Here is a 26,645-nt window from a genome sequence, read left to right on the forward strand (position 1 = left end):
CATAAGCTCTCAGCCCATGACTGTTGACATAGGCCCACTGTAAATCACTCTCAGTAGCCCCCATTTGCCAACCTCTGTTCAGCATGTTCTACATCATGTTATGTTACCCTCTCTGCCATTTTTCTTTTTTTGTCCTGATTAATGAATTGACTTACCATGGCCAAGAGATAGTATGCACCTGGCTCTGAATGAACCATGAAGTAATAAAGAAAAAGTATCACCCAGGATTGCAAAAATTCAAGTATTAGGGTGACTGAAGTCTCATAAGCCCCAGTGAATGTAGGTCAGCATATAGCCCTGTAAAGGTCTATACAGAGTGTCACAAAGATATATAACCTTCTGCCCAGTTCACCTTTGCACCATTTACCATAGAATTTTCTCCCAGTACAGCTAGTTTAGCGTTATGCCATGATCTGGTTGGCACATAACCCACTATATTCAGTATTTCTCAGTGTTTACTATAGTCAGCATGAGGAATAAATGATGGCGTTCATTGGGACTCTGCTTCTCTACCCCACAGAAGCTGTTGCATAGCCAGAGCGCCAAATTTCCCATAACTCATTCCCGGCACTGAGTGGGGGCTGCATGTGAATCAACAATGGAATTCTAGACTGTGAAGAGTCTCATTTAATATCAGAAACAACAAAAACCCAGAGAGCGTTGGTTGTTTTAGGGTAGGTGGAAGTCAGGGCCTGGCGGGTGACCAAGGTGAGAATTCCAGCCTTCTCATGCTCTCTCCAGGACACACCAAGGGTCTGTTGAGTTCTCACCCCAAAACCAAGAAATTAAAAATGAAAAGACATATGCTACCTCTATCCTGGCTAGTATTTCATTTTCAGAGATTTATAAGAATGATTCTGCCCCAATGGCATTCCTTATAGAAATAGAAAAGGCAATCATGAAATTCATCTAGAAAAATAAGAGACCCAAAATAGCCAAAGCAATTCTTAGCAAGAAGAATGAAGTTGGTGGCATTACTAATCCAGATCTAAAACTATAATTCAAAGCAACAGTAACTAAAATAGCATGGTATTGGCACCAAAATAGACCTGAAGACCAATGGTACAGAATGAAGGATACAGAGTCTAACCCACATAACTTCAGTTATCTTATATTAGACAAAGGTGCCAAAAACGTACATTGGAGAAAAGATAGCCTCTTCAACAAATGGTGCTGAGAAAACTGAAAATCCACATGTAATGAAATGAAATTAAACCTCTTTATCTCTCATCATGTACAAAATTCAACTCAAAGTGAATCAAGGACCTAGGAATTAAACCAGAGACCTTGCACCTAATGGAAGAAAAAATAGGCCCAAATCTCCATCATGTCAGATTAGGCCCTAACTTTCTTAATCAATAAATGGGATGGATTCAAACTAAAAAGCTTCTTCTCAGCAAAAGAAACAATCTGTGAGGTAAATAGGGAGCCTACAGAATGGGAGCAATTCTTTACCACAAGCACATCAGACAGAGCACGAATCTCTAGGATATATAAAGCACTCAAAAACCCTAACACAAAAATAAATAAATAAATAAATAAATAACCCAATCAATAAATGGGCCAAGGAACTGAACAGACACTTCTCGGAAGAGGATATATAATCTATCAACAAACATATGAAAAAATGTTCAACACCTCTAGCAATTAGAGAAATGCAAATCAAAACTACTCTAAGATTTTATCTCACTCCAGTCAGAATGGCAGCTACTAAGAATATAAACAACAATAAGTGTTGGCAAGGATGTGGGGGAAAAGGCACACTCATACATTGCTGGTGGGACTGCAAATTGGTGCAGCCAATCTGGAAAGCAGTATGGAGATTCCTTGGAAAACTGGGAATGGAACCACCATTTGACCCAGATATTCCACTCCTCAGTTCATATCCAAAGGACCTAAAATCAGCATACTACAGGGACACAGCCAATGTTTATACCAGCACAATTCATAATAGCTAAATTATGCAACCAACCTACATGCCCTTTAGTAGATAAATGGATAGGGAAACTTTGGTATATACACACAATGGAACATTACTCAGCATTAAAAGAGAATAAAATCATGGCATTTGCAGGTAAATGGATGAAGTTGGAGAATATAACGCTAAATGAAGCAAGCCAATCCCCGAAAAACCAAAAGCTGAATGTTTTCTTTGATATGAGGATGCAGACGCATAATAGCGATTGGGGGTGGTAGCATGGGAGGAATGGAGAAACTTTAGATAGGGCAAAGGGGAGGGAGGGGAAAGGAGGGGGCAGGGGGATAGAAATGAAGGTGGAATGATTTAGACATCATTTCCCTAAGTACATGTATAAGACATGAATGGTGTGAAAACATATACAATCAGTGTCTTGAAAATTATGCTCTATATGTGTAATATGAAATGAATTGCATTCTTCCATCATGTATAACAAATCAGAATTTTTAAAAAAATGATTCTGGGAGAGAAAGTGCAGTATCAGAAGAAATAGAAACGCGTCTCATGACAACTCATAAAATAGGAATGATTTGGATTAAGTTTCCATGGTTATTCGAGTTTCAGGTTGAGTTGTTGGCTTTTACTTGTTAAGTTTCTTTTCTATAATCTACTGGACACTTTGGAAGACATAGCCCCCCCCCCAAAACAGACAACTCTTTGTCTCATTAAAACATTGGTAGCAGCAATGGGTACAAGGTACAGTTGGATAGGAGAAGTAACCTCCAATGGTCAAGAGCACAGTAGGATAACTATATAACTATGGTTGATAACAATTAGCTGATTATTTCAAAATACCTGGTAGAAAAGGTTTCAATGTTCCCCAAACAAAAGATAAATATCTGAAGGGATAAATATGCCAACTACCTGGACTGATGACTATTAGATTATTATTTTACTAATCATTAGATTATGTATACATCCATCACACTGTACCCCATAAATGTGTACAATTATGATGTGTCAATTAAAATAAAAATATATTTTAAAAAGTGGGTAACTTCTATTCTCTGGTTTTATATTTTTGCCTACTAATTATAAAAAGTGGGGGAGTGGGATAAACAATGTTCAACTTTTTCAAGTTCAATAGTTCATTTCTATTGGAAAGGAAAAAATTGGAAATATTTAAGAGCAAATAGAATTAGCAAATTTGTACAAATGCTTCCAACATGGTAATTTTATGAGTAAATCACATTATACAAAGTATATTATATGTTTCAAAACTAATATGACTTGATATTCGTAAAGAATACTAGAAACAACTACAAAAAATAACAACTGCTTTCTTTTCTTCCCCTGGGTTAGAAATGCACAAATATATTTAAGGAACAAAACATATTTGTTTCACCCTACTGCCCCTACTATTTTGCTCCCTAATATTTTAAATTTAGTTTCACTATTTTTAAAAGAGGACACCAAATGTTTTGTTGAACCTCAAACCCCTTCATTTTTCAAGATAAGATTTTAAACAGAAGCAGTAAGTCAGGGGTTAGGTCCAAATAGGTAGCAAGTGGGTGGCACCATAGTGAACTGGGACATGCATACTGGTCCACTGCTGCCAACCATTCCACACGGGAATATGGCCCAAATAATGCCAGAGATTCTAGTTTTTCAAGAGTAGCTAGAAAGCAAATTATGTGAAATTTCCTGACTTTTACAATTCTGGCACCTACTTCAAAAACTTATGAATACTAGTGTCTTTGGGCAGTTAGTTTGCAACTGGCATGGAAGACCACATGTTGTATATATGACAAACTCAGGGAACAAATACAACATCTAGAGACATGAACTCTGTTGGAAAATAAACACTAGTCTCTCAATCTGTGTGTTTCTACACACACACATACACACACACACACAAAAAAAAAATAGCTTTTCTTTTAACCAGAGAAGGGGGTTGAAGAGGGAATAAAGGAACCTGAGAAAAAAAAAATGAAATCAAAAACTGTTAGAAAACAAAAATGGTAAAGGTGCCTCTGATTCCTTTTTAAATGAAAGCAATCACCAACTTATATAAGATCATATTTCCAGCTTCTGAGTCCATATTGGGACAATTATGGAAGCTACAAATTCATGGAAGTCAGAATTCCTTAAGCATAGTTATATGCTCTAATCTTTCTCTGTGTAATCAGAAGAGTCATCTTAGAGTGGGTGCCTGCCACAGAGAGCTCTCCAGAAGAGCTACATTTAGAATGGTATGTGTGACTAAGCATGATAGCTGAGTAAGGGAGTGTCACCTCCTAAAAATGAAAAAGGTTACATATGCAAATCTTGTATGTGCACATATACCTTAAAGGGGTTCCTGACCCCTCCCCCCATTTAAGAACTAAACTAGCTGATTACAATCATGAAGTTCCAAATATGCTAAGTCAACATGCACAAATAATAGTTGTTGTTTTTTTTTTTCAAGCATGCCTCTGAAGAAACCAGTTTTTATTTAATCATGCTGTAATCAGCAGACCAGAGACATTCTCTCTGAGTGGAGAAAACACTGAGTCATCTCTGTTGATAAGGAGACTGCAGGATGGGTCTGTAGAACAATCAGGATGATTTTGTCCTATGACATGCGGTAATCATTGGAGATGACGTCAATCTCCTTGTTTCAGTGACAACTCCAAGCACCATATAATGTTTACTTCCCCAAACATGTAGGGACAAAAAATATATTGCACTCTGTTTATTTACAATAGCCACTAGATGGAAAAGGAGATAACGTTTTTACACATGACCAGCAAATGTGACCCAACTTCCTGCTTGATAAAACAGTGCAAAATCACATGTGTACATTTCGTAGAAATACCACCACCTAGGAATGTCACTGTTGCACAAGATGGATTTCACCTCTCTATAGTTCACAACAACACCTTATAAACCTCTGGTTTATAACATAAGTCCAGAAAGACATTTCTAGATAATGACCACTGCAGAAGCTACCCCCAAACAGCACCCACTCTCAACAGCAGGGTGGTGCTCAGCATCATGGTTTCTAAACAGTGAATTGTACTGTTCACTTTCAGATAAGTGACAACTTGTGCTCACTCCATTTTGAGCATTTTCTTATGGTAACTGAGATTCTTAAGACAAGGAAAATGAGCCTGGGTTGCTTTTGAATTTGCCTGAACTCTGGGGTCAGAAACTATCAACCACGATGGATACCAAATCTCATATTCTATTCCACAATGTCATAAGACATGCTCTAACAGGCCACAGCAAGATGCTCAGTTGAAATAGCTTAATTTGTAGGTCAGCTCATGGCAACTAAACCTCATTTAAAATTCTTATTTGCCTAGAGCAGCTAAAGAAAATATTGACCAGAAACAGCCTTAAATCCTTTTAGAAATACGGGGGGAAAAGAAAGAAAGAATTTGGTCTAATGGACATATTCCCATACATAAAAAAATTTTGAAATTCAACTTAAAGAACCCTAGTCCTAAAATGCTAAAGAACATGAAACTGCAGATCCAATAAAGACTAGGGGACATTGTGAACAGGCCATGGCCTTAATCAAAAGACACATCAAACAAGAGCAGAAACAGACCAAGGGGTAAAGGAACTTAAATTTGTTTCTAAATTGTCAATTAAGAGTAAAAGGGATACTATTCTTATCCTTTTTATAAGATAATATGTAAGCAATGCAAAAAATTGTAAAGTCCAAAGAGGTACACAGTGAGAGGTCAGTTTCCTTCTTATACCACTGCCCTCCCGACTGGCTGCTCATCTTGGGTATCTCCTTTAGTGCTGGACCAAAGCCCTGGCCTTCGTTTTGTCTTCCTATTTGTTTTAACTTATAGAGGAAACCACCATTTTTTAAATGCCCCATTTAAAAGCACGGAAAGATCCTATCCTTTTATTCCTGAAATTACTTACTGAGGAAAGAAGCAGGGAGCAGAAATATTCCCCCTAGTAAGCTTCATTTTTAAAAATTGAATTTAGGTTCTACTCTAGGAGAAAAAAAGACAAATGTAAACCAGGGTCGATGCCAATCATCAAGAATACCATTCCCCTGAAACCTTCATGTGCCATAAACCACTGGTTACAGAGAACCCTACAAAATGGATGCTCATGTTCCTGAAATTAGATGCTCCAGAAGTTCCATTCAGAGTATTTTCACTGAAATCCAGGGATCTTAAAACACATGTAAAAGCAAGTTAGGGGCTGCCCATTGTGCAAGGGATTTAAAACAGCCCACAAATGCTACTTATCACCCTGCCCTTAAAGCCTGTACTGGTTTCCCCTTCTGTTGTCATCATTTCCACAAAAGGCCTGAGTAGACCAACCAGGTGGGGTGGGTGGAGCCAAATACTTACCAAGAAGGAACTCTTGAGGATGCCCTGGGGGTGGGAAGCTAAACTGAAGGGCACCCAGAGGCAGGGCAGCAGGAGGTAGGCAGGCTTTGGTGCGGGTGATGGTAGGAATGTCTATGGGGGCTGGGAAGCAAGGATAAAGAAACTCACCAGAAAGCTTGAAATGGGGAAACTGAAGAGCCCAAAGAGAACAGGGAGGAAGCTCAGAGGGAGGGCTTGTCTAGAAATGAGCAAAACCAACATGGAGCAGCTGAAGCCAAAGCCAGAATCTCAGAAATAGATGAAAATGTGTATAAATATCAGACAGAGGTGGTTGGGGTTATGGGAGGTACCTGAAACCTTACATCTACTACAACCATCATGGCACATGTTGGCTGCTTTTTATCCTACAACATTGATCCTTGATATTTTGAAGATATTTTAAAGATCTTCTAAATTGTAGTCCTGTAAAGCATGATAACCGGTTTGGCCTCCATAGAAGTTTATCACATCTAACCTTTGGTGCACACGTTTTTCATTTGAGTAAACCTTCAGTTAATGAACTTTTAGATGATGTAATTATAGGATTTTAAAAAATCTAAATGTCTGAACAATGAATTAAACTTAGTCATCAAAACAGCTTGTTGAAGTTCCAGCCCATATAAAGAACAATGCCGTTTACAGGTTATTGGCAAAGGATGGTAGTCTTTCTGCTTGCCAGCCAAAGGCACAGCCATGTGCCAACTGCACAAATGCAGTTTATAATTCAGTCATGTGACCAGATTCAGAACTATGCAATTGTAAAACCAGTTTTCTTGATTTGGAGGCTGTCACAGTATTTCAAATGTTTATATAAGGTGAGGTTTTAATTACTGCATTTACACCACATTATCTCATTTGTATAATTCATATTTGCATAAAATGGAATCCTATCATACATATTAATTAGTATGGGACTTCATTTATTTCTTTATAGGGATTTTATCTGAAAATCCACCCTTTGCCTTCCTTCTTTGTCAAAAACCTACACATCTCCTTTCTCTCCCTAAATGATCTCACCCAAACTCATAGTTTTAATTACCATCTATATGCTGACGACTCTCAAAGGAACATTTTCCAGGCCCAGCCAACTCTACATCTCTATAAGAACACAAAATGGACTTCTTAAAATTAACAAGGCTCACTGGGTGTGGTGGCGCACGCCTGTAATCCCAGTGACTTGAGAGGCTGAGGCAGGAGGATTACAAGTTCAAAGCCAGCTTCAGTAATTTAGTGGGACCCTAGGCAACTCAGAAAGACTTCGTCTCAAAATAAAAAATAAAAAGGGCTGGGGATGTGGCTCAATGATACCAGTTCAAACCCCAGTACCAAATAATAAGTTAAAAAATAATAAATATGGCTTAAATAGAACTCTTGAGTCCCTCTTTGTTCCCCATCTCAGCAAATGGCAACATCATCTACCCAGTCAAATGCTGTGCTCATCCTTGACCCTTCTTTTTGCTCATATCCCACTGAGGAGGCTCTTGTCTTCAAGATATACCCTGAGCCTGACCACTTCACATCATTCTGTCATCACTACACCCTTATCCCCTGCCTGGACCACTGCAAGGGTCTCCTAGAGGTTACACTGATTCTCCTTTTGTCCTCAAAGTCTATTCTCTGCTCAGAATCCAGAGGAATGATTTTGAAACACAAAAGACCATACAGGCTCTTGCACTTAAACTTCTCCAATGGAATCCAATCACTCTCTGGGTAAAATCCTCACTCCTTATCATGGCCTGTGCAATATGGGCCCCATTTACAAGTGATTTCATCTCTTTATCCCTCCCTATAACCACCTCTAGCCTAAGTCCAGCCAAATTGGCTGCCTTCCTGTTCCTCTAGCACGATAAATGCATCCTACCTTAAAGTGCTTTCTTTTCTCTTGCTGTTTCCTTTGTCTAAACACTTGTCCCCAGATTCCTTTACCCCTGCTGGTCTCTGCACAAGATGTCTCAGCCAATCACGCCCTTTCTCTCTCTCATGCCTGTACACACACACACACACACACACACACACACAGAAGCCTTTTTGGACTATTCTTTCAAAAAGAATCCCTTCAGTCCCTCACTTTGTTTTATTTTTTCTTAGTATTTATTACTACCTGAAAATACATTTTCTATTTAGTTATTTGTTTACTTCATTCATAAACCGTAGTGAGTACCCATCAGGTACAACTTAAAGAGCTGGAGATACAGCAGTGACTGAGGCGAGCCAACACCTCAGGCCTCACGGAGCTCACGTTCTTGTTTGTCAGCCTCACTCAAACCTAAGCCCCACTGTTCCTCATGTGATGAACAAATTCCCAGTGCTCAGAGCAGTGCTTTGGCACAGAGTAGGCACTGACACATGTCTGCTGAATGAGAGGTCCTGCCACCTGCAGCCATCTGCTTCCCTGGGACTCCAACTACAGAGCTCTTCCTGCCTACCAGATGGGGTTCAGGTAGGACCTAGAATGTCCACCTTGCTCACCTTATACACCTAGACAGAGCAGTATGGACAGTTAGCCTCTGTGGCTGAGTTGGGCTCCTAAATCTGGGCCTGTCTGTCCTACCTGCCTTTACCTTTCTGTTCCAACCGCAGGACCCTGCAAGCTCCCCAGGTGACCGTGCCACTGGGATTTGTCTCACTGGATCACAAGAGCACCCAATCCACATGGTGGAAGCTGATTAAACGTCGACTGGCCCACTCCCCTTTCCAACAAGGGGCTGGAGTCAAGATGTAGGGGTCACTGCTCACAGGACCTTCAGCATCGACCAGCCATCATGCCCCCAAGTATCCTCATGTCAGCACTGAACACAATGCTAAGGACATATTTTTGTCTCTTTCAACTACCTCGGAAACAAGATATTTACCAGGTGTGATGAGTAATTAAGTTTCTTCCAAAGGACATTTATTAACTGTGAAATGATCTGATCTCAAATAAAAATGAAGATCATTGTGTAATATAGTTCATTCATCTTTCAAGACAACAGCAGCTACAGTGGTAGAAACAAAAAAAGGAAAAGATAGAAAACATGAATCTCTTGAACCACTCTGGAGATCTAAGAAAACAGGTGTGTAAAATTCACATTACCAGCATATACATCTATGAGAATAATGTTCCCATTTTAATGCACTGGTTAACTAAGAGGTGCCTGGCTTTCCCCTCTCTCAGAGGATTAGAGGGTGAAGACGTCTATGAACATTATAAAAGCAAAGGGAAGAAGCCCCTGGCTGGGAGTTGGCTAAAATGGGATTCTAGCTTGAAAAAGTGTGTTAATAAAATTAATAAAGTGTGGAAGGAAAAAAAGAATTGTCCTTCTCTACATCTCAGAGCCAAATAATATGGCCTTATACTTGCCCAGCACTTCATTTCCTTGGAAGCATTTCCAAATTCATTGTCTCTTTTAGTCTTCAAAGCAAACCACCCTGCAATGTAAACAGGGCAGGATACATTTCTCTAATTCACCTAAGTAATTCACCACAGTAAAAATGGTAAAATCCAGAAATATATAGACCCAGACTAGTGTCCTTTCTCCTCTAAGAGGAAGGTTAGCAGAGTTCTCTTCAAATCACATTCTGCAGTTGACTAAAAATATTTCCCTTTACTGCAGCAGAAGGAACACACATACCACACACACACACACACACACACACACACACACACGCGCGCACACATATTCACCAGTGGCTTAAGGTGGTGGGAAGATGCATTGGTCCTGGAGCTCTGGGCAGAAAGGGGGTTTCACAAACTCTTCCAATGGATGCCAACTCCTGTAACGACAAATATATAAAATACCTGGTATGAATCAAAGACACTGTGGCCTTACCCCAAGGGGACCCATCTAAACACCAATTGCCAGGAACCCCATGTAGGTTCAAAGTCCCCATCCTCCTCTTCCAGGCCAACCCCCTTCCCCACCCTGACTTTCCACAGTAGAACAAGAATCTTCAGTTCATCCACAGAAATAGTCTCCTGAAGAATGATAGGAACTTTGGCAAAAAAGGAGCTTAAGAGATCATCTTCAACAGGAATCATAAACTAGTGGATCAACATCTAGCTTACAGAGGTGTTAAATGTCATCTGCAGGGTATGTTCAAAGAGTATGTCACATAAAATCCCCCCAGACTTCCAGCAAAGAGAGCAAGGAAGAAGAGGAGAAGGAGGGAAAGGAGGAGAAAGGGGAAGAAGAATATGATGATGATCTGTCAATATGACCCATATTTGTGTCTGTCAACAATCAGCTGGTGCAAAATAGCAGGTGCTCTTCACAGGCAGGCTTGGCTGCTCCTTACTGTCTTCTCGACATATACAGAGGAACTGTGGCTAACATTTATAACTGATTTTGCATTATTGTTTAGGTAATGCCGAAATATTTTTATCTACTCATGATTCTAAGGCTACCAGAAAAAAAAATATATATATATATAAAATAAACAAATCCATGCACATACTTGTGTGTCTCAAAATTAATACTTAGCTGTAAGAGAAGTATTAACGTCAAGGAAACAGTTGAAGCTTCTACTAATAAGTCTCCACTAAAAACAGATATACCTACTAAAATGTTTTGCATTCCTTTACATGTCACCAAAGAATATAAGAGTAAAGTGTAGCCGGTTCCCTAAGAGTTTATTTTTTAATATGACATTTTTAATAATTTCACTGCTTTAAATACAAATTGGGGGGAACTGTCCATAAATGCCATTATTTCAAAAGTGCTTAGTCTCAAACTGTCTAGAACACTATGCTAGAAAAATCTCCCTTAATATGCACCTTAAATATAAGACTATAAATAAGCTCAGGTATAAGGTACTGGCACTGTAATAAGTGAGCCACTTACTCAACTTCAAGTTGGTGGGAATTAATTATATCACTCTGTCAAAGAATTTACTAATTCATTAACTCAACAAATATTTACTGAACCCTGTAATTACCAGACAGCGTGTGAGGTAACGGAAATTCGCAAGTGAGGAAGACCCCTACATTCATTGCTCTGCCTGAATTAAAGACACATCCAGACACTCCAAACAAATTACAAAACAATCAGAGAATATAATGATCTGGGCATGCATGTGTGTCATGGGAGCCCTGAGAAGAGGCACCTAATGCAGAGATGAAAAGATACGCTGTAGCATAGAGGATATCCTAAAATTGGATGGGATGGCCAGGTGTGAAGGAGATGGTAGAGGGAAGGTGGGGATCCCAGACCATGAGATGATATAGGCGAAAGCAAGGAGGTGTGAGCAGCTCCTCCAATTTGATCTTGTCCAGATCTTTTATTACCTTGTGGGGCTTATGCCCCTTGCCTTATGCCACATCACCCAACATCTACTGGGCTTTGATACACAGCTCTGATGCACACTCAGAACATGTCTTGTATGTTCATATCAAGAATTCAACCAAGTCAGCCCTGCTCCCTGGCAAGGCCTACTTATAATTTACTTGTGACAACCGCTGTTGTCCCAGAATTTGTAGTGTCCAAGCAACATGGTGGTAGAAACCTTGAACCTTTTATGAGATCTCTGAGAAGACAGTAAATAAAGATTTTTTTTTTTTTCTTGTACCAGTCATCGGTCCTGCCTATCTCCACCCCAGGACCTGGATTTCCATGGCCAGAAGCTACTATGCATTCAAGCCCCAGAATGAATGTTCCTGAGAAAATGTCTCAGAATATCCACCCATCAAAATCCTGTGTGCAGGCTGGGGATGTGGCTCAAGCGGTAGCGCACTCGCCTGGCATGCGTGCGGCCCGGGTTCGATCCTCAGCACCACATACAAAGATGTTGTGTCCGCCGAGAACTAAAAAATAAATATTAAAAATTCTCTCTCTCTCTCTCTCTCTCTCTCTCCTCTCTCACTTTCTCTAAAAAAAAAAAAAAAAAAAATCCTGTGTGTGTGGCTGGGGATGTAGCTTGGTGGTAGAGCGTCGGCACAGCATTCACAAGGCCCTGAGTTCAAACCCTAGCAACACACACTCATGTGCACAGAAAAATCCCCAAGTGGAGTTCTCTTCATGTATAAGAAAGAGATGAGCCACCAGCCCTGATCCCCACTGAGATGGAGTCAAGAGAAAGCAATTTGGATAAAGCAGCTTGGAAAGGGGCTTGAAGAGGAGTAAAAGCCCCTTCATGGTTGGGGTTCAGGTTCACAGTTTGAAGGCAGTATAAAGAAACAAGGAGGTAGTGAGAAGAGCTTCCCTGGATGCGTAACTGGTGGGCCAGTTCCCAAATCTGGCTAAAAATTAAAACCACCTGGAAAACTTAAAAAAAAAAAAAAAAAAAAAAAAAAAAAACCTTCTAAGACCCAAAGGCATTAAAACAGACTCTGGTTTAGAGGCCCCAGAATGGGTCAAAAGTCTCCCACAGGTGATTTTGATGCCCACTTGGAAAAGAGTATATTTCACCCAGAGGCCTCAGAAACTCCAGAACAATGTCTCTGAGGTCATTAATTAACCATCCTCCAGGAAAGATCCAACAATTCAGGCCGAGGGCAGCTGCATATTCTTAGTATGTTTACCCACTCTGTACTGCATTATGACAACCATTGCTTCTTTTTATTTCAAATAAATTAAAAACAGAATGGCAACTGGGTAAGTGGAGGGGACCTTTGTGTGCACACCAGTGCCTCCTATACTCAGCCTCAGTGCCTCCAGACAAGGGGGCTGTCCAGTCTCAGCAGTAGATCGGTGCCTTCACATACCTGTGCAGGCTCCTCTGGCAGAACAAAGGACCTGAGGATGTCTGGTCATCACCGGGCCTTCGAGGAACAGTTCTAAGGTGCAAGCACTCTGACCAGATCCTTCCTGCCATCAAAGGGCAGGACACTGAAGATCAATGCAATGTGTGGAAACCTGCCAGGTCAGCTGAACACTCTCTTTCCAGATTTCCACTTTGTGGTCATGTAACAGCCTGAGCAGTCCCATGCCAAGAATGGCAAAGTAAATGCCACGTACCACAAAGATGACAGACAGGAGTAAGTTGGTTCTCTGAATGGACCAGCCTAGAGAGATCTCTTCCCAGATATCACCAGGTACTACCAGGCGACCTTCATCAGCCAGTCCCACAGAAACCCAAAGCTGGTCAAGGTCAACCTTCCCCATCACAAGGCCCACAGTATCCACGCTATCCTTCAACAGAAGACAGACACATTCGGATGTCCCCTTCAGCCCAAGGAACCTCCAGCTGAGCCATAATGCAAATTGGAAGAGTTTGGGAAGGGAAGGAAATCTAGGGGAAGCTCAAGACAGTAATTTGCCTCCTTCTCTGGCGCTCATTTTTAAAGTGGACTGTTCATTTTTTCTGTTGTTCCATTACCCTGGCCTAAAATAAGACATTTCCCTGGCCCAATGTGCCAAAAGTCATCACAAGTGTTGTTTCAGACCCTGCCAAAGACCTTGAACCCTCACCTCTCTCATCTTCATCCTCTTCTCTATCCCACCCCAAGGATGTAGAGCAATATTGGCTGTTGTGAAAGTCACCTTTTGCCACCCTCATTCCTACCAAACATCAATCCTGACCATGCAACCTGCTCTGGACCAACAGGAACTCCAGTGTTCAAAGTGCACCCAGCAACCATGCATCTCTTTTACACGGCACAGGCAACTTCTATTTTTTTTTCCATTACTTTTCCACCAACCTAAAGATGGACAAGGATCCAGCTCATATTTGTTTTGCCTTTTTGTTGTTGTTGTTTTGAAATTAGGGAGTCTTTGTTTGACTATAGATCACTGTATCCCAAAATTGTACCTTGAAACTCTTCAGTTTCCTTTAAAACATACCCCAAACTTCATGCCACCCAACACAGACTTGGCTCCTCTCATTTTTTTTTTTTCTCTGAATTCAGGACCCAAGTTGCTTCCTGAGCTCACAACAGACTCTCTCCTTCTCCTTCCACAAGTTCCAACTCTTCTACCAACAAACCCAGAGAGTCTAGAAGAGAAAATCCCCAACTGGCCTTGAGGCTCACCAACTGGGAAGGAAACAGATGAGAGTAACTACTTCATTTTAAAAATCATACCACACTAGTTATCTGAGATGACTCCCTAATATGTGAAATGAATCCCAGCACGCACAGGCATTCTTTTGAATTCAGAAGGAATGTCCTTATTTGCAGGACAAATCCCACTGGGGCTGAAACCAGTGACAACATCCTCAGGCTCTGAACCCCACTGAAGCTCTGTGTTGCTCTCCGCTGAGGTGGCTCCACTTCCCAAACACCTCTTGCCTCTGGTCCCTGGGCCCAGCTGTCCTCCCACCACAACCACTGGCAAAGGAAAGTGAATCTTCAGGAGCTTTTTAAAGCTCTGCCACCTACTCCACAGATAAAGCAGGAGGAGGGAGAATAAATGTTTCCAAGTTCCCTGAATGACACAAAGCTCATAAAGTACAACAAAATTAGTTGAAAAATAGCAAAATGATTTTAGCTTCCCTTTAAAAAAAAAATAATAAAGCACGCCTACTTTAAATGATTCACCGTGACTTCATACTTTCTCTTCCACTAAGATATACATTCTTCCTCCCCAAGCTGACGGCTCTGTGCCTCCATCCTAAGACAGTGTAGGGCCAGATCTCCCAGGGCCTTGTACTGTATGATTCGGTTCCCCAGAGAACATTTTGACAAAGTCAGAGTATGCTCTGTAGAAACTACCTCTTTCTATTTGCTGGTCTCTCTGCCTGACAATAAAAAAATAAAAAACTCTTCCTGACTCTTGCCATGGCTAGAGCATTCTCACCATTGAGAGCTCAGATCAAATATCACCTCTCAACTGAGTCCAGCACTAACAACCTAACCTGCTTACCAGCAAGAGTCACTTTCTTAGGAGAACCTATCACCATCCATTACTATCTTATTAAACCATATTATGGGTACAGGGTAGAGGGCAGGAATCTTGCCTGATTTGTTCATTGCTGAAACCCCAGCACTACAAAAGTTCCTGGTGCATAGCCAGGTGTGCTGGTATATGCCTATTATCCCAGTGATCAGGAGGCTGCAGCAGAAGGATCACAAGTTCAAAGCCAGCCTCAGCAACTCGGTGAGGCATTTAGCAACTCAGTGAAACTCTGTCTTTAAACAAAATATAAAAAAGGGTTAGGGATATGGCTCAGTATGTATGTATATATATATACCTGTAGGTTCAATTCCTGGTACCAAAAAAAAAATTCCTAGCACATGACTCAATATAATTGCCAATGAGTGGTGGGACGGGGTGGAGGATAAGCAAATGGAGGTGTGAACAAAATCAAGAGCCCTCCAAAGATGCCCCAAAGCATGACTTCATCATGGTCTCTGGAATGGGTCTCCTGGTATCTCTTGTTTAATTCCTCTCAACCCTGCTGTTACTCAGATTTTTAGCTCACCCACTCTGTACCTCTAGCTCACCCCAGTGCTCACCCATAGATAGTCAATTCCCAAGTTGGAATTCTCCTTCCTATTTTGTATACATTCAAGCATTTTCAGTTTGAAAACTTTAGATATTCACAGGGGTATATGACCTTCTATGACCTCAAGACTCAAGGATCTGACCCAAGCTCACCCCTTAAGCCACATCACTAATATGCCAGTTCACCCTCCTCCATCATCACCAGTGAGCTCAGGGCTTGGCTCTGTGGACCACACAGGTCTACATCTTTGCTCAGCCCTCTCCTGCCTAAAGCCTCCTTCTGCCGCCTCACTTTCAACCCCAAAATCCCCTCCCCACCAGGTTGGGCCTGGTGCCCTTCCTCTCTGCTCCGTAATCATGACTCTTACCCCAACATTATGAAATTATCTTTCATCTGTCTGTTTCCCTCAACTGACTATCCCTTGATAGCCAACATGCAATCTAACTCATCCCTGCTGGCCAAAGTCTGTGCTCAATTAACACAATGAACTCAACTGAATTCCATACCTTGTTTTCTACTCACAATTTCCATTTTCTACCATGGCTCCATGAAGAACCCTAACATTCAGCACTTGTGAAAGAAAATATTCTGTTGGTAAGCTTTGTTTATCAAAGCACACTCATAAGAAGCAACTGGAGTGGCAGCTTTAATATCATCATCATCATCATCATCATCATCATCATCATCATCCTGAAGACCTGACTTGTGAGAGGCACAGCTATGGTACAAAGACTATTAGTTCTGGTTTAAGTATAGACTCAGCCTCTCTTTAGCTGTAGAATCACAGGCATGTCACTATCCCTCTCTGGTCCCAAGTCTCTTTCTCTGAATGATGAAAGGGCCAACAGACACAAAAGGGGATATACTGTATGACTGCATGTATATGAAATGTACAGCATAGACAATTCCATACACACAGAAAGTAAATTAGTAACTGCCAGAAGGCAGGGAAAAGAGGGAATGGGGAGTGAATGCTAACTGATATGGGGCTTCTTTCTGTGGTGATGAAAATGTTCTGGAATTGAATAGTGGTGATGGCTGCACAACTTTGTGAATATACTAGAAAATGCTGATTGTCTAGTTGAAAATAGTTAAAATGGTGAATTTTGTGTTATGTAAACTTTATCTGAATGAAAGAAAGAGCTAGACTAGAGTGGAACTTGAAAACTGGAGGCTAATCAGACCACACCAGGCCTAGGTCATGTTCTTTAGAACTCAATAGTTTTCAGTGTATTTGCATAAATGTTTTAAAAGCCAAAGATTTTCTTGATTGTGGCAATGATTGCACAAATGTGTATAATCCTGTGCATGATAAAACTGCATAGGACTACAAATGTGCACACACAAATGAGTAAATATAAAATCTAGTGAAATGTGAATAAGGACTACAGATTTTAGCAATGTTAACTTCCTGGTTTTGATGCTGTGGTATAGTTATATCAAATGTTACCACTGGGGGAAGCAGGGTGAAGGGCACTCAAGACCCCTTTGTACCCTTACTTTGTAACTTCCCTTAAGTATATAATTTTTTCTAACTTTTTAAAAATTTATCTAGACAAATATTTTTTAAGGTGGATTCTCCTTAAGATTAGCAAGATCTGCCAGGCATGGTGGCTCACATCTGTAATCCCAGCAGCTAAGGAGGATGAGGCAGTAGGATTGCAAGTTCAAAGCCAGTCTCAGGAACTTAGTGAAGCCCAGAGCAACTTAGTGAGGCCCTGAATCAAAATAAAATATATATTAAAAAAAAAAAAAGGTTGGAGATGTGGTTTGGTGGTTAAGTGCCCCTGGGTTCAACCCCAAGTACCAAAAAAAAAAAAAAAAAAGATTTAGCAAGAACTGGTAACACTGGGCCTCAAGGATAGCACTTGAGATGGGTGGTAGCTACTCCCTGTAGATTGTCACGGTGTCACGGCACTTAGTTTTCTAACACGGAGGCCTAATGTCAATTGCCATTTGTTATGGTAGCATGCACGGATTTTTCCCTTAGAGAAGAGAAAAATTTCTCTATCAACAACGGGGGAAAGAAAGACCAAGATTATCTTATGTTTCCAAAAAAAATAAATAAATTGATTTTAAAAGGCAGCCCACAACATTTTTGTGAAAAAGAACATTCCTCTCAGTTTCTTCTGTGATCTCTCACCCTCCCTCCCATGCTACCTGCCTGACCTCTGGGGCATTTAAGGTTTGGATCCCTGGGCTATAACCCTTTAGGACCAAATTTCTTATTTTAAGTCAGTAAATAAATTTTAAAATCAAACCACTGGAAAAGAACACAGCTTAAGTACACAGTATCCTATTCTCCCCTAAATATTTTGGTTCCTTCATCTCACCTTTCCTGAGACAGGATCCTTCCTCAGCCACTAAAAGGGCAAGCTCCACCCCTTACACATGATCCCTTTCAAATAAACAGGATTCCTTTTCTCCACTGAAACTGCAGCTCTATCTAGTAGGGTAGGAAAAGGGCCCCTAGGGTACGCATTCCCCATCTTTCCTACCAGTCCACCAGCACCACACCATCCCTGCCCCCAAAGAACATGCTTAGAATGCAGCCATCCCTAAAGGGGGAGGGGGGCAGGACATAATCACAAAGAACCCAAGTCAATTCCCAGTGAATGTTTCTGGTTCAGCCATTTCTAATCAGGGAGCACAGAAGGATCACCTAGGACTCCAGCCAGAGCAATATTAATATCCTCTTCCTCGGGTGACACCCATGCAGACTACCTGGTACTGATCCATCCTGAGGTGTTTTAATCAATGAACTGGAAAACTGTGACCCCTTGATACCTGGACAGCCAGGTAGACACACCTCTCTAGTCAAGAAAGGCTAGAACTGTAATTTCCTGTAGGATGGCCACTAGCTGATGTGACCATGAAGCCCCTGAAACGTGGCTAGTGTGATTGAGATGTACTGATAGATAAGAGAACCATTGGATTTTGAAGTCATGGCACTAAAAGAAAAGGGGGGGGAGATATTTCGTTGATATTTTTATATCGATCACATATTGTAATAATTCTATTTTTGATATATTGGATTAATGAAAACATGTTAAAATTAATTTTGCCTGTTTCTTTCTACTTTTTAATGTGGCTTCTAGAAGATCTTAAATTACACATGTAATTTGTATCTTATTTCTATTGCATAGCCAGGCTCAAGAGACATTCATCATTCTTGTGTAGGCATTACTGCCATTGTGGAAAAGGTGACGATACAGGCCAAGCTGGTCTCCACCTACCTACTGTGTGATACTGAACAAGTCACCTACCCACTGTGCGATGCTGAACAAGTTTTCGGTCTTTCTAATGCTCAGTTTCCTCCCCTCTATATGGGCATGATAATATCCAGCCCACGGGGCTGCCAGTGAGAGCAAATAAAAGAAATGTAGGTAGAAACACCTACCATGCATCCTCTCACAGGTGCTACTCAACACCTGCATGCTGCCACTCTTCTTCCTTTCTGACTTTTTTAAGGATGCAAAATTTGAACCCATAACTTCTTGGTATCAAATTTACTAACAATAATACCCAGATCTGTCCAGTGCTCATAGGTAGCCGAGTGGTTTTCCATCTTCAAGGTAATAGAAATCACCAGGGACGCTCATCCCACTCCAAGATTCTGACTGTCCCTTTGGTGTGGGTTCCTGCACTTGCCTTACTCACAAGCACTTCACAGCACCTCATGGCTGTGGTCTGGGAGTCACCGTGAGAAACACTAACACCGCTAAAGGAACCATGAATAACATCATCAGGATCACCTCAGGCATCCCCCAAACCACAAAAAGACAGGCCAGCCGGAACAAGGAGATGTGGCCCATGCAGAGCCCAGGAATGGATCACAGGCCTTCCCCTAGCAGAAGGCTGACTTCCTGGGATCTTTTAAACCTACATAGACTAGGAAAGACCTTCTGTCCTGGACATTGTTTCAAACACCAGAAGGCAGCCAACCCTTCCTGCCCTCACACAAGTCCCCTTAACATGGCCAAAAAAATATGGATATGGGGTCCGGGATGTGGCTCAGTGGCACAGCACTTGCTTAGCATGTCTGAAGCTCTAGGTTCAATCCTAGTGCTGAAGAAAGAAGAAATGGGCAATTTCAAGGCAACCAATATGTTGGCAGTTGGCCTAAAGAGGCTGGGCTGCTTGGCACTCTCACCAGCAACACATGAGAAGGTCCAGGGTAAGTCTTCTTCCTACCCTTGCCATGAGCCAGTGGCACCAAGTCTCCATGGAACTTTCTGGATGCCGCTCTTTTGCAGAAACACTACTCCTGCTCTCCAGGAGCCAAGAGAAAGGGCTCTGTGCAGAGACCCAGCAGCTTGGGCCTTCAGCCTCTCAAAGGAATCACCCCATGGATGAAGGCTGGATAGGCAGTGTGCCCTGGTCAGGTGGACAGCAGGAGGCAGGTGGGCAGAAGAAAGCACTCTTTTTATCTACGCCGAACAATCACTGCTCCTTCCCATGATTCAGAAATGCTCTGTAGGCTAAAGCACCCCCATCTCAAGCCAGTACAAAAGAGCAATTTCTTAGAGAACAAAAATTAAAGTGCCCTTCCCCAAGCACATTTCTGTCAGAAAAAAAAAAAATGTGGTCTAGAAACACAAGCTTTTCTTCCTTTTAGAGCAAATTCTTTTCTAAGTATGGGGGGGAGAAGAATATGAGTGAATTCCCCCTACTAAATCCAAACTGCCTGAAATTATTTTTGAAAATAGGAAATAAAGCAAATAAGTACTAACTTCTGAGAGTTCTGACGTTTCTGTATTTTTAATGTAGGGGACTGATCTGGGGTTTGTTCAGAAGGCAGCAATACAAACTACATGCTGATTCCAGCACATCGGCTCTGGGCCCCCACACCGAACACTGCCCCCAATCACCAGCCTTCTGGTGTCAGCTTCTTATATTCTACTGTCCCACCATCAGCCTCTGAGTCCCAGAGAGAGCCTCTGCGGGAACCAGGACCTAACCAGGTCTTTACATAGCCCAGTCTCCATGTGGTAGCCACACAAGCAAGCAGTTCAGCCCAAACTTCAGGTCATTCTAAAATGTTATTACATGTCTTGTGCACATCAGGGGAGGGAGCTAAATTCTTAATGCACAGGAAAGCATCTTTTTTTTTTTTTTTTAAAGAGAGAGTGAGAGAGGAGAGAGAGAGAGAGAGAGAGACAGGAAATCATCTTTTTTTTTTTTAAAGAGAGAGTGAGAGAGGAGAGAGAGAGAGAGAGAGTTCTCGGCGGACACAACATCTTTGTTGGTATGTGGTGCTGAGGATCGAACCCGGGCCGCACGCATGCCAGGCGAGCGCGCTACCGAGCGCGCTACCGCTTGAGCCACATCCCCAGCCCAGGAAAGCATCTTTAAAGTCCCTCCTCCTTCTCTACCTCTTGGTGCCCCACGGATGGCAGCTGCTCCTCCCAAGACTCTCCTCTGCTCTCTCTTCTCCCCTTCCCACCACTAGCTCATCCACTCTCCCTCCCTCCCCCTTTCCTTTAGCCTGCATTTGTTTTTCTCCCCCACAGATGCTAGGTCTTTTCAGATACAGAAGCACAGCCCCTCCTTATACACATTCACACAGACACAAACCTGACCTTCCCCAGGCTCTAGTCCTTCCTTCTCCACCTCCAGGCTCTGCCTCTACGTGAACAAGGCCAGAAACAGAGTCAACCAAGACAAAATTCTCCTTAGCAGGTCGAGTAGCTGGGAAACCTGAGTAATAGACAGTAGAATTCTCTTCAGCAGAGAGAAGAGGAGGAAGTCCATGAGCACTCACAGTGGCACACACAAGGGATGGGGGGGCGAGCACTGAAAGCTAATGGCACCACTCAGACCCGCTGGGCCCAGCATTAGAAAGATGCTCTGCATAACCAGGTTAGAGCTCTGCTGGACATTAATAAACCACACCACCTTGGCTTCCAAAGCCCCCCATAACACACTGCCTGGCTGTATACAATTCCACCTTAACTGGGACAAGTCATACCGAGAGGGGTATGTGCCAGATCTTGGTCTACATCAGAGAGCTCCTGGAACTTGGAGAAGTTAGCAATGATCCCAGTGCAAGAAACTGTAGGCCTCACACCACTAAAAACTTTGGAGGCAGCTCTAATGAATGGGTTCACTCCTTCATTTACCATGAACTGAGAGATGTTAGTAGCAATAAAGAAGAAGAGGGAGAAACTGATAAAGATGACCCAGCCTGTACTTTCAGGAAGCAAGCTGGCAGAATGAAAGCCATATAAGGTAAAAAGAATAGCATCTGGTAGTAAAGAGAGCTAAGAGAAGAGATAAAGGATAGCCACATGGCACAGTAGAAAGAATGCTATCACCCCCAGAAAAAGAAAGAATGCTACCCTAAATCCTGGCCCTGCTATGGATTTGCTGTGGGGCCTTGGGAAAGTTCTTGCTCCTCTCTGAACCTATTTCCATTTCTGCAAAATTAGAACACTGACATTTCACAGCTCCATGATTTTAGAGATACCTACTGTTGGGATCATAGACGGGTGAGGAAAAAGGGGCAGACAGAAGTAGGAATACAAACTATTCCAAAATGTAAATGATTACTGACACTGATTATAGGTCCAAGAAAATATTTACCGCAGCTGCAAAGCGCAGTTGTCACTCTTGGGCAGGGATCATAAGCCAGCTTCTGGATTCCTTTATCTTGATGGCATTATGTTCACACTACTTCACGCAGGCCATTTGCTTATGGGTCACACGGAAGACACATTAAAAGCAGTGAGTTCTGCCCACGGTATGAGAACCTCAGAAGGTTGCAGTTCATTCTCCCTGGTTTGCAGACAAGCAGGCAGGCTGAGTCTGACAGACGCCCAAAGTCACAAGGCTTGGCAATGGCAGAGCCAAGAGAGAAGCCCAGATTGTCTGACTCCCCACCTAACACTAAATGCCAATTAGGTCACTGTATTGGGATTCTTGCAAGGCGTGAACACATAGAAACTGCCACATAAACTTGCCTAACTCATCCAAGTAGATGGGGGAGGATTCCGAAAAGGGAAGTCCAAAGCAGCTTTTCCTTTCTCTGCCACCTTAACAAGCAAGTTGATCACTAGCCAGGGAGTTGATATCACCTGCTTTCCTGTCACATGTACAAATTCCTGTCTCTAAGCCACACAGGGGGTGGCTCCTACTCTAGAACTGAAGATCTTAACCTGAGACCCAGCTGGAGTCCTATGCAAAGACTTCAGCGTATGTATGTATCCACAGGGAAGCCTATTAGCATCTCAATGCCTAGGTTTTTTCATCTGTAGAAAAGGAATAACAATAGTACCTATATCTCACAGGGTTACAAAAGGAATAAAAGAGGTGGAGTACATAGCATAATTCCTGTAACACAAATGTTACTTATCACTATCGGTTTTTCTGGGGAAAGAGTCAAAGCTTTTATCAGATTCTCAGAGTAGTTCATGATCCAATTAAAATTACAAATCCCTACTCTGCACCCTATCCCTGGCATGGATCTGAGGCAGTCCTATGGGCCTGGAAGCAACTCCTCTAGATTTTTTACCTCTTCAAAAGACAGATCCTTGAGGTTCTCCATACCTGCTACTCCTACAGGGAAGAAAAAAAAGAACTCTAATGAACTGCACGGAGGCAGTACAGGGTTGTATCTGTGGCTGAGCAATACTTCCCTGAGCCACTGAAGATTCAGTCTATCAGTGGGAAATTAGAGAGACCCAAATCTTAAGTTCAATTCCCACACACTCAGGAGCCACCCACTCCCACCTGGACAGGCAAGGGTGTGGGAGGGGAAGCCACTGGCACCCTGGCCAGCCCCTCCATTCCAGAAGTCACACTACCTTTCCTGATGAAGAACTGTGAAGAGTTGACTAAACACAGAGGTACAAAGAGAGGATGGGTGAGGATAAAGATGATCCAAACAGAGATCCTGGTCTGGAAAGAGCTGATTAAGGAGGGAAAGGATTAAAAGGGAAAGGGACACAAGGTGTGAAAGGAAGCACTTAAAATCTTGGCTTTTTAATCCTGGCTGCTTTCCGACTTCAATATCTTTGAAACATTACTCGATATCTCTGAGCCTCAGTTTCCCGATGAATAAATGAGGAGGAGATCATTAACAGCTGTGTCACAGAGGTGTTGTGAGGATGAAATAAGAAAATCGGCATAGCCATTTAACACAGTATCTATCTAGCACATGGTAAGGGCTCACTTGATTAATGCCAACTATTATTACCACGGTGGTGATCATGCAGATGCTGAAGGATGAAGCAGACAAAGGCTTGCAAAGTCACAAAGACAATATATTATTGGATTCTAGGTTGTTTAGACACTGGTACATTAAAAACAAAATCAAGGCAGGTTTTCAGGGAGAAACACTAGCATCAGAAGGAATATGGGACTTTGGGTCCAAAATACAGCTCTAACCACAGAACTTTAAACTTGGGTCCTGAGCCTGGGAAGCTCCACACAGGCAGCAGTGGAGGTGGAAGACACAGATGAATGCCTATCAGAAGGGCCAACTCAAACATCATGACTTTACTCCCAGTGGGAGCATCAACTCCATAAAGTAACCCAGATAACTCTAATAGGCACTTAAGGCTAGCTGTGGCCAGGTGCAGTGGTGCCCACCTGTAATCCCAGCAACTTTGGAGTCTAAGACAGGAGGATGGTGAGGTCAAGGCCAGTCTAGAGAAACCTACCAAGACCCTGTCTTAAGATAAAGTAAAACAGGCTGGAAATGGAGCTCAGTAGCTAAGCATCTCCGAGTTCAATCCCCAGTACTGCCCAAAGAAAAAAGGACTATTTTTGATGAACCAACAATAAAGGAATATATTATTACTTGATAAACACAATGTTGAGGTACATGAAATCTTTCAAAGCAAGGGATATTTAGAAGAAAAATAAATAAGTATAAAAATAGCAACACAAAAAGGACATCTTTGATGGCAAAAAAAAGGTTGGAGACATAGTTCCCATGACAGCCCTGGCTCCCAATGTCCCTAAGCTCCCATCTGTTAGCCCTCCTGTATTCTCCACCTCGTTATCCCTTTGACAGACTGAGAATGAATCTAAAAGCAACCATGCTCTTTTCCAAATAATTTTCTCTAATATAAAATACGTGTTCATCATAGAAATCTGGGAACACAAAGGAAGTGTCAGAAGAATCTCACAAATACATTCATCAGGGTTAACATGATGGTTTACTGTTGCCAATTCTCCACCCCCCGACTTTCCTAATTCATTTTTAAAGAATTAATATCTAAAGACAGCAACGATTTCTGATGATTGAGTAAAAGCCACAAGAGTCAAGAAAAGATTAGAATTGGCCGGCAAAAAAGGAGACAATGCAAATACATGTGCACACACGCAAACACCCACACACACACACACGCACACACGCACACACATACATGTTGAGGGTCTTTCCTCTCAGAGGCCTCGTAAACTTTCAATACAGGATGGTCACTGTGGCTGCTCCTGAACTAAGTTTAACTTAGAGGATCAAAAAAGAACCCCACCCACTAAAACAATGCTCTTTGAGTATCAAAAAGTCTAGCATTTCAAACAAGTACTTTTAAAAACATTTTTTAAAAACCCCAAAACTATGATGTGTTTCTTGGCACGAATCTGGGTCAATTCCTGGTAGCGTTTCAGGATAGAATTTCAAAAGATACTTTAATTATTCCTCATGTCACTGATACCATCCTATCAGACTCGAATAAATCAAAATCATAATGAAAAATAAAAATAACACTGTACCTCTCTGGAAACACACTCAGGGAAAAAAAAAAAAAACCCACAAGTTTATACCAGCTCCTTTTACCATTGCCCCATCATTTCTAATACCGCTTATGCCAGAGAAATGGGAAGAAAAAATTTGCTGACCAGTTTCAACAAACTGTTCCTCAGGGATTTTTCCAAAGGAAGTCACAGGATGTTAGGGCAAGCAGAAGAGAAATACTAGGGCAGGTGGGAGAACATCTTACCAAGACTCAAATACACACTTAGAAGATACTTGTTGCTGATATTCACAAAACTGGTCCCCTCCCCAGCTATGTCTACACAGAGGGTGGGAACTTGGGACAGGCTGCAAGCACTTAGTAGTGAGGGATGGGTAGGCTTTGGGATCACAAGTGAGCCACCACCCTGAGCCACCACTCTAAGCCTGCTCTTAAGTATTATGCCATCCCTTCATCCAAAAGAACCAGAACCTTCCTGACATGAAATATGAACTTCTCTTGGGAGATTTCAATTACTAAAATGTATAGGTGATTTAGCACTTGATTTCAGAATTTTATTTTAAAGTTACCGGAGGTATATTCTTGAGTTGATTTTCTTCTAAAAAAATTTGAAACTCAACACCCACATATGTGGAGACATAAAAACAAAATGGGACACAAAGAAGTAAGAGGGCACCTACACCAAAACAGCTGGTGGCCCAGACTATTCTCATGATCATTGGACACTTTTGTAGAATAAAGGCTAACGACTTTTCAATGTTGCCTAAAGCTCCAGGACACCGTTTCCTAAAACTGGTTCCTGCCAGTGTTCCTAACTAATGAGTACACAATCCTAAAAGTTCACAGACTAACCAGGGACCCACTGCTGAAAATTCAAATCAGACTGAACCTAGGCCAGAAAAGCCCATGGGGAACGTTTCCTGCGTGTGCACAGCAGAGTGCAGGCTACTACTTTACCACTCGTGCCAGAACAACGGGAAGGGTGATTTGTTAACTCGTTGGTCAAAACGCACCTTCAAGGATGCTCTCATTTTTCTTAAGTGGATGAAAGTCCCACACAAGTTATCAGGGCAGCAGGAAAGAACTTTCCAAGAAGAGCCATCTGACACTGGATGGCGTGGCTTCACAGAAAAAGCTCCTCACGGCCAGAGGGAAGGACACAGCAAAGCCGCACAAACCCTGTGGCTGCCAAGTGCCCTTCCAGCTTCAAGATTCAGGGTCTTCAAGTTTCTCCCATCGCTTCCCCTCATTCCTCATGAATGAGGAAGACAGTGAGAGCCT

At 42.0% G+C, this 26,645-nt stretch overlaps 1 protein-coding gene across 50 annotated transcripts in view; it reads right to left on the bottom strand.

The window, feature by feature from the left end:
• Positions 1-26,645, bottom strand: part of Sorbs1 (sorbin and SH3 domain containing 1) — a 233,277-nt gene that overhangs the window by 158,396 nt on the left and 48,236 nt on the right. For all 50 annotated transcript variants that reach the window (XM_026394892.2, XM_026394886.2, XM_077798802.1 and 47 more), the window contains exon 2: positions 9,965-10,053. The gene's annotated coding sequence lies outside the window, so the exon portion shown is untranslated. The remainder of the gene's footprint in view (positions 1-9,964; positions 10,054-26,645) is intronic.

This window comes from Urocitellus parryii, chromosome 5 (assembly GCF_045843805.1).
Source record: "Urocitellus parryii isolate mUroPar1 chromosome 5, mUroPar1.hap1, whole genome shotgun sequence".
Classification (NCBI taxonomy): Eukaryota; Metazoa; Chordata; class Mammalia; order Rodentia; family Sciuridae; genus Urocitellus; species Urocitellus parryii.